This window comes from Sapajus apella, unplaced genomic scaffold, assembly GCF_009761245.1.
Source record: "Sapajus apella isolate SASKATOON/1434 unplaced genomic scaffold, GSC_monkey_1.0 scaffold20, whole genome shotgun sequence".
Classification (NCBI taxonomy): Eukaryota; Metazoa; Chordata; class Mammalia; order Primates; family Cebidae; genus Sapajus; species Sapajus apella.
The window spans coordinates 253,840-260,986 of record NW_022436960.1 but is presented as its reverse complement, the minus strand read 5'-3'; positions in this window follow the sequence as shown (position 1 = coordinate 260,986).

The window sequence follows — 7,147 nt, the reverse complement described above, 5'->3', positions numbered from 1 at the left end:
CAAAAAATTAGCTGGGCATGGTGGCGTGTGCCTGTAATCCCAGCTAATTTTTTGTATTTTTAGTAGAGACGGGGTTTCACCGTATTGACCAGGATGGTCTCGATCTCTTGACCTCGTGATCCACCCGCCTCGGCCTCCCAAAGTGCTGGGATTACAGGCTTGAGCCACCGCGCCCGGCCCAATTCTAATTTTTTTATGGGCAAAATGGAAAGACGTCTGGCCTGAGAAGGAAATACCATATGTTACTCCGGGGTGGATTGTTAAGTCACTCTCCCCATCCGGGGCCAGAGCAGGATCTGTCAGGCCTCAGCATGGTGTGAAAAGAGGCCTTTCCTGGAAATGCCATTCACAGAATGTGACGAAACAGTTGTGACATAACAGCTTGGCATTTTGCTGTATACCAATCCAGACCTTTCAACAAGATGCTGGGGTGGCCAGCCTGCTCTTTGGAAACACGGGGCTGGCAGAGGCCGCCCCTACCCCTTGTCCCTGGCCCAGCACTATATTGTCTTTGCGTCGTGGACAGAGACCAACACTTCCCCTGCATCCCCTCCCACTCGGAGTTAATCCCAGCCCAGCCAGTGCAGGGGAGATAGGTGTCGCCAAAGAATCGCACTGGCTCCACTCTCTGTCCTCCTGAGCCTCTGGGCAGTCCCATGCTGCCAGGTGGTCTGCCCAGGAGCCTTCAAAGACCCCAGGCCCCTCTTCTTCATCTGCATCCAGGCATGTGCCTCACGACATCTCTTTGGGTTTCAGGCCGACATTAAATACACTAATCACGGTATAGAAAGAGTTTCTGGCTCGACAGTAACCAAAGGCACAGAGAGAGAAGGACTTGAGGCAGGCACTGCCCTGTGTCCCTCTGTCCTCCACCTACCCACCCCTACATCCTGTAAGAAGCTCCAAAGTAGCCCCTGGGTACATCGGGATCCCCTCAAGGACCACAGGGTCCTGGAGGGCAGGACAGTGGCCAGTTTACCTGGGATTTCCCAACAGGGCCTGGCCTGAGGCTGACAGCACTCCCCGTGTCTCCACATCTGCTTGGCTCCGCGCCCCCAGCCTGACTGGGCTCCTTCCTTGGGCTGGCAGCCTGCCAACCTCTCCTATTCCCTCCACATGCCTGGCAAGGGGCAGCCTGCCCAGAGTACTCACTGTCCCCAGGGCCACCACGTAGAGCCCTGGGGTGCTCACTTCCACCATGGTTTTTCTTGTTTTTTGCTTGTTTTGGTTTTTTTTTAGACACAGTTTCGCTCTTATTGCCCAGGCTTGAGTGCAATGGCGCGATCTTGGCTCACCGAAACCTCCACCTCCCAGGTTCAAGCTATTCTCCTGCCTCAGCCTCCCGAGTACATGGGATTACAGTTGACTGCCACCATGACCAGTTAATTTTGTATTTTTGGTAGAGACAAGGTTTCACCATGTTGGTCAGGCTGGTCTCGAACTCCCAACTTCAGGTGATCCACCCACCTTGGCCTTCCAAAGTGCTGGATGACAGGCATGAGCCACTGCGCCCAGCCCCCCCATGGTTTAAACTCTTCCCCTTCCCATGCCACAGGCTCCTTGTGCAGCAAGGCCTGATCACTCCCCAACATCTGTGCGTCAGACTTGGGCACCCCACCTTCACATCCAGCCTCAGTGGTGCACCCCCCGTCCTGCCTCTGGTACGTCTCGCACTCCAGCAGCCTTCACAAGCGCTATGCCCTCTGCCTGGAAAGCCTTCCCCTAATTCTCCCATTCAAGTACTAACCAGGCCCAACCTTGCCCAGCTTCCAAGATCAGAGGAGATGGGGTGTGCTCAGGGCAGTATGGCCCCATAACCCTGCCCTATTCTGTTCACCTAGCTGCTTCCTGCTCAGCATTTGGGGCTTCATTTAACTGGCAGCCTCCTTACGGAGGTCTTCCCTGACCCCTTCCCTTCCCATTCACCCCAGCCCACTTTGCACATTGCTTCTCTGAATTCGGGGTACTCCTGATTTACCAATCATCACGTTGCATCATAACTGTTGGTTTCCTTGGAGGCACAGGGTCAGGCTCTGCGTGGGCGGGGGACGTCTTCAGGATGTGCTTACTGGATTAACCAAAGGTCGATGCCAATACAGGTTATCCCTGTGGGTGAAGATCCCCTCCCTCAACCTCATCCTGAGAAGACGCCTTCTCTGGCCCTTTTGCCCCAGCCACCCTGACTCTCCCAGGTGGAAAGCGGCTGGTAGTGATATTTGCAAGGCTGTGCCAGTTGGAACACCCACCTGTCCACCTGGGCATCCCTCACACTGCTGGCTGTCCCCTCAATCCCTCCCCCAATACTCTTGGCTTCTGTTGGGTTTTCTCCCTCCTGTCCCCTACCTTCCGGGGTCCCTGACCCCACAAAGCCTTTCCAGGCTCTCCCTAAGCTGACGTGCCTCTTCGTCCCTTGAACTCCCAAAGTCTCTCTCTTTTGTCACCACAGCTCACAGTCAGGGAAGAATTTCGTATGACAAACAGCACATACATTCAAACATGGAGCTGAAACAAAACGTTTCCCAGAACGATACTGTACTTAACCGTTACTACATGCAAAGCACCCTCACCCAGCGTGTGCTGCTTTCATTTTTAAAAATGCTTTGCTGCATAGGATATACAACACCAAGAGGCAGCCCGAGTGCTACGATGGACCAGGTGGCCGTCACGCGTCCAGCACTCGCTCTCGATCTCCGTGCAACATCTCAAGAGCCTCGCTTTGGGCTGGCATGCCGACCCGCACTTGTAACCCCAACACTTTGGTAGGCCGAAGTGGGCAGACTGCTTCAGCCCAGGAGTTCGAGAACAGCCTGGACAACATAGTGAGCCCCCCTCCCCTCAATCTCTGCAAAAAATAGAAAAATTAGCTGGGTGTCGTGGCCTGTGCCTGTAGCCCCAGCTACTCAGGGGGCTGAGGTGGGAGGATCACCTGAGCCCGGGAGGTTGAGGCTGCAGGGAGCCATGACTGCACCACTGCACTCAGGCCTGGGTGACACAGCAAGACCCTGTCTCAAAAGAAAAAAGAAAGGAACCAGCCTCACTTCGACAGCACCACACTGCATAGTGCACCATGATTTCCCGTTACTGAGACCTGTCACAACCACATATGTCTCCACTGGCCAGGAACGGGCTACAAGAGCTCAGAGGAGGCATATGTTATTTGGGGGTAGTGGGGAGCATGCAGGGCTCCCCCGAGCACATCCTGCGCTACAGGTTGTGTCATTACAAGGAAAAAGATATTTTGAAGCACAGTGCCAGCGAGCATGGCACGTCTGCAGAGGCCCTGCTCGTCCCAGGCCTGCCAGTCGTGCCCTGGGTTACAGCTCGACGAAAACAGTCTAAATTCTCACAGAACATGTTAATAACCTGAGTGCCAAAGACAAAAACCTGTCTGTCTTTAGATGTATGGAATTTCACAGAAGGCCAACAGAAACAGAGATACAGCAGTGCTCACAGTGAATTCCTTAGGCAATTGAATCCAAAGAATCAGATAAAAACATGTCACTGCCATTGAAAAAGGCTCGTAGGCACATAGTGTGCATATCAGAATTTCTGCTGAACACTGAATGTTGAGTTTTGTTGGGAGGTGGCAACTATCATGAAAATAGAAAAGTACCAGGAGCGGACTTGATCTGGGCAGGAACACGAAATTAAACAAATGTATCCGTGTTTAAAAAAAGATTCAGATTCAAACTTGGAAGGATACAGTATCTGAAAATAAAAAATGTTTCTAGCTGGCAGGGAGGTAGAAGAGACCCCTGAAAATAATTGTCTGAGACCTGGAATCTAGACCAGCTCTTCTTAAAGCAGCCCAGATCTTACTCATGGTTTCTCTCTTGAAAAACAGGGGTTGGGACCAAAAGGCTTTCCATGTCCCTTCCAGATCGAAGCGTCTCTAAAGCAGAAACTGCAGGCTGGGTGCGGTGGCTCACGCCCGTAATCCTAGCACTTTAGGAGGCTGAAGCAGGCGAATCACCTGAGATCAGGAGTGCCGAGACAGGCCAACATGATAAAACCCCATCTCTACTTAAAATACAAAAAATGAGCCAGGCAGGCCAGGCGCAGTGGCTCACACCTGTAATCCCAGTACTTTGGGAGACCGAGGCAGGTGGACCACCTGAGGTCAGGTGTTCAAGACCAGGCTGGCCAACGTGGTGAGACCCATCACTATTAAAAATACAAAAATTGGCCAAGCATGGTGATGCATGCCTGTAATCCCAGCTACTCAGGAGGCTGAGGCAGGAAAATCGCTTGAACCCGGGAGGCAGAGGTTGCAGTGAGCCAAGATCGTGCCACTGCACTCCAGCCTGGGCAACAGAACAAGACTCCATCCCAAAACAAAAACAAAAAATTAGCCAGGCATGGTGGTGCATGTCTGTAATCCCAGCTACTTGGGAGGCTGAGGCACGAGAATTGCTTGAACCCAGGAAGTGGAGGCTGTAGTGACCTGACATTGCACCACTGCACCCCAGCCTGGGAGACAGAGTGAGACTCTGTCTAAAAACAAACAAAAATTAAAAAAATAAAATAAAAAAGTAAAGCAAAAATTGCAAACCGGTGGCCTACTGGCCAGCTAAAATCCCTCAGTGTTTTGTTTGGGCTGCATGGAGCTTTTTTTCCTAACTGAATAGAAATGCCGCTAAATTGAGGCCCTCCAGTTTGCCACCATCACTGCCGTTCCTTACTGCCTTGCCCCAGCCTGCTTCCTTCTTTGCCATCACCTGCTCGGACCCTGAAGGACTCGGGCTTGGGATTGCTGCTCTATGAGGTTAAGGGATTTCCATCACTGCACGTGATCCCATTACCACTTAAACCCTACCAATAGATGATGTCAATTTACTTTGGTTTCTGCCTGGTTGCTGAGCAAATCTCATGGCTTTACAATTTGGAGAGTGGCGGGCACCCTGTAGGGTACTGTCATTCCACTAATACCTCAAAACGCAGAGGCAAAGTCACAGCGTTAGTAAGTCAGAGAGTTAAAATAATTTCTATTTGCCAAAGAAATGTTTGATTTGAAAAATCTGGAAAGACACAAACTGAAAACAAGTTTTGTGTATATATATGATTATAATTAATATTTATGATACATTATGTTTAATTGCAAAAATGTGAGCTTTTTATATATTCACCATTTTGCATATATTTGCTTTTTTTTTTTTTTAAGAGAGGTGGGTCTCACTATGTTGCCCAGGTTGGAGAGAAGTGGCTATTCCCAGGTGTGATCATAACACACTACAGCCTTGAACTCCTGGGCTCAAGTGATCCTCCTGCCTCAGCCTCCCACGTATCTGGGACTGTAGGTGAATAACACCATGCCCAGCTTTTCTGTTGTATTATTTGGACATAGTCACTTAGTCTATTATTGTAGGGTACTGGCTTTTTGTTATTGTGGTAAAATAATGATTAAAATTTACCATTTTAACCATTTTTAAGTGTACAGTTCAGTGGCATTAAATATATTTACACTATTGTTCAACCCCGACCACCACTAATCTCCAGAAGTGTTTCATCTTATAAAACTGAGACTCTGAAACATTGAACCACGACTCCCTCCAGCCCCTGCCCCAGTCTACTTGCTGTCTCTACGAATTTGCCGGCTCTAGGTACAGCTAGTGCTCGACTTACGACCACAGTCGGGCCCGCAGACCGGTCGTAACACGATTTGATCGTAAGTTGAGTAGGCTATATGTACAGTTGAAATGGTGTACGCGGAGATGGTAGTGCTGCCAGAAGCTGGTCCGCACTGTTGTACGCCCAGCTGGGCAACGTTTGCGCTGCCAGGCGCGGAGCAGTCGTGGCTAGAGATTGTGGTCGTAAAGTCGAATGGTCGTAAGTTGCATAGGCGGTAAGTCGATCAATACCTGTACTTCATCCTAGTAGAATTCCATGGTATTTCTCCTTTTGTAACTGGCTTATGTCCCTTAGTTTCACCGATGAACCTTGAAGACATCATGCTGAGGGAAATAGACCCGTCATGGCTTTAAATTCTGACTATGATTTGAAGACAGCAAAGGTGTGTGTTAAAAATGGCTATGAACTTTGCAGATGCCTAGCAAGAGAGCATGGAATGTGAAGGACCCAGCCCGGAAGACTTGCTTCTGCACGAAATACCCAAACATACAAGTAGCCTTTATGAGCTGAACTAAAAAAAGGATCTCTGAGCTCAGGCTCCTGGCACATAAAGCTCAGAATAGCTGAGCTTCGCTTCCCAAGTATAACAGCACAAAATGTCACGCCGGGAATATCGAATGTGGGAGTTCATTGCTCAAGGAAAAAAAAGTCCCTCACCTAATTTAAGGAAACTCTAAATGAATCCATTTTTCTGTTGTAAAATCTCTACATTGCAACAGTCCCATCTGGTGCTAACTATATTTGCTTAGAGAAAGGAGTACCACAAAAGAAAGGTTATTTAGAGCATGCGATGGTTTCTGGATGGTTCTTCCATCTACTAGAGAACAGGACAGAGACCCAGGAAATGGACCCTATGTGTGGACGGAAACTTGTGTCAACGGAAGGTTAGAAACATCACATTCCATGCCAGGTGTAGTGGCTCAGCTTGTAATCCCAGCACTTGGGGAGGCCAAGGTGGGTGGATCACTTGAAGCCAGGAGTTGGAAACTAGCCTGGCCAACATGGTGAAACTCCATCTCTACAAAAAATACAAAAATTAGCCAGGCATGGTGTTGCACGCCTGTAGTCCCAGCTACTTGGGAGGCTTCCATCGCTCGGGCCCCGGAGGCAGAGGCTGTAGTGAGCCTGGATCACACCATTACACTCCAGCCTGGGCAACAGAGTGAGGCACTGTCTAAAACAAAACACAACAAAAATCACCTCTGGGTCAAGAAGATGGTCAGACTTGTCTCGCCTTACACCAGAAGCCCTTGCTTCTGTACCATCCATCTCCTTGTGAGACAGTCACTCTGGGAAATCGGCAGGGTAGCCAGTCCTACCGTATCAGGGGATTGTAAGTTACTACAGACTTGGTTTCGGGACAGTGACAGAAATACAGATTAGTTTCCTGCTGTCCAAATCACAAGGGAGGAGTCTGATGGGAAAGAGAACACAGCCTGCTGGGCTTTGCCAGGAAGCACACACTGTCCAGCGCTCAGGACCCGGCCTCCTGCCTATGCCCACACAGCAGCTCTGCTCA